This window comes from Pteronotus mesoamericanus, unplaced genomic scaffold (genome assembly GCF_021234165.1).
Source record: "Pteronotus mesoamericanus isolate MK-2021 breed Mesoamerican mustached bat unplaced genomic scaffold, CSHL_Meso_final contig_20, whole genome shotgun sequence".
NCBI lineage: Eukaryota > Metazoa > Chordata > Mammalia > Chiroptera > Mormoopidae > Pteronotus > Pteronotus mesoamericanus.
In genome coordinates this window covers 54,232,673-54,234,486 of record NW_026555085.1, presented here as the reverse complement: position 1 = coordinate 54,234,486, position 1,814 = coordinate 54,232,673, and the positions used below count along the sequence as shown (strand labels likewise).

The following is a 1,814-nucleotide window of genomic DNA, read 5'->3' as shown; positions in this document are numbered from 1 at the left end:
TGATTTAAGTGACCCAGGCTTAAGGCATCCCATTGCAATGATTATCGTTCTTATAAATGAAGAAAATTGTGTGAAAGCTACATCATCTCTGTTGGATTTAAATTCATAGAACTGCATAACAGAGATTCAGAGCCCTTAATAGGATGTCATATAGGAAAATGCCAAACTGGCTTTGAGTGATGATTCCTTTTCAATTTTTGAAAATAGTAATGTTAAACATTGCATCATTATCTATTATCCTTCTGCTATATGTTTCATAGAAAAGCTATATTTTGGAAAGCACATTATCTCACGATCCTAACAGCTTTTCTTAACCGTACATGTGTATAAATGCACATGCGCGCGCACACACAACTATTTAACAACTAAGTGTAGATACAAAAACATTAAAAATAACTTAACACATATACTTTTTTTTAACTTTTTCTTAGGAAAGTAAATGTGACAGAATTTTAAAAAATGGACCACGGACTATCTTTGAGACAGACACGGGAAACAGCCTGATACAGAGAATGAAGCCACAGCAATGATACAGTTAGAGGTTTGGGAGCCTCACCAAGAACAAGCTGGTAGGGGTCTGCAGACTAAGCTCAGTTTGTGCAATTTTCAGGCATATAATAGCTGTGTGGTTAGAAGCCACTTCACTGACTCACCTGAACCTTCTATTCCCTTTTTCCCATCTATGCGAATCTCACAGCATGGTTTAGAAAATATTTTGTCTTTGAAGAGACATTGACTTGTTAACTATCTACCTGACAGTGTATACAGATTTGCATCCAAGCAAAAAGCTCCTTTTAGAGGAAATTAAGATTTTAAAAAATTTAAAGCAAAGCCCCTGGCAATGGACAAGGAGATACCTGGTTGGTGGTGTTGCTCTTATCTCAGTCAGGGGCAAAGCCGACACACAGTCCTTAGTGCGTCCTAGCTTGATGCCTGTGTTGATGGCCAGAGCTGTTTCACGCCTGGGGCACATAAAAAATATTGAAGCAATAATGCAAATATTCTTCACTGTGAAAGAAAATAAAGATCATTTCAAACAATACAACTTTTTATTCTTTTTCACTTATACATACTACAAAAACAAACCAATAAAAAACTTGTATATTCCTTTCATTTTGCTAGTCCATGGGTCAATAAACTTTTTCTGTAAAGGACAACATTGTAAATAATTTAGACTTTTTCAGCCTTTATAGTCTCTGTCACAACTATCCCCCTCAGCCATAAGAGCAAGAAAGCAGCTATAGAAAAATATATAAAGAAATGATCTCCATTCCATTAAAACTTTATTTACAAAAATAGGTGCAGGCAGGATGTGGCATTTGGCCTTTAGGCCATAGGTTTTACACTCAGTGTTGGTCTGTAGCATGCTTTTTACCAATGAAACAGCTTATAACTATTAAAATGAACATATGTAAATAAGTATAAAGAAAAAATTATCCATTCTCTACTGCATTACATGTACAATCACTCTTAAACTAGAGCATTAAATTCCAGAGGAAAGGAGAAAAATGACATGAATTAAATACACTTCTTTCTAAGTACTTCTGTTCTGGATCTTTTTTAATTTACTGTTTAAAGTTTTTTGTTGTGTTTCAAAAAATAGCAATTGACCATACAACCTGAGAGAGGGAAACCTAACATTTCAAAGGGCAACACTACTTCTCTGCTAAGTGAACTGGACATTGACTTACCACAAGAAAACAGAAATGTATATTTTCAAAGATTACCCCAAGAAAGTGTTCTTTTAATGAAAGCTCAGTCAATAAATACAAAATGTACTTCTTCCCAAACGTAAGGTTCAAAGTAAAAGCTTT

The 1,814-nt window shown here is 34.7% G+C and overlaps 1 pseudogene; it reads left to right on the top strand.

Moving 5' to 3' along the window:
• Window positions 1-830: 830 nt before the first annotated feature.
• On the top strand, window positions 831-975 carry LOC129068047 (uncharacterized; annotated as a pseudogene).
• Window positions 976-1,814: the final 839 nt, after the last annotated feature.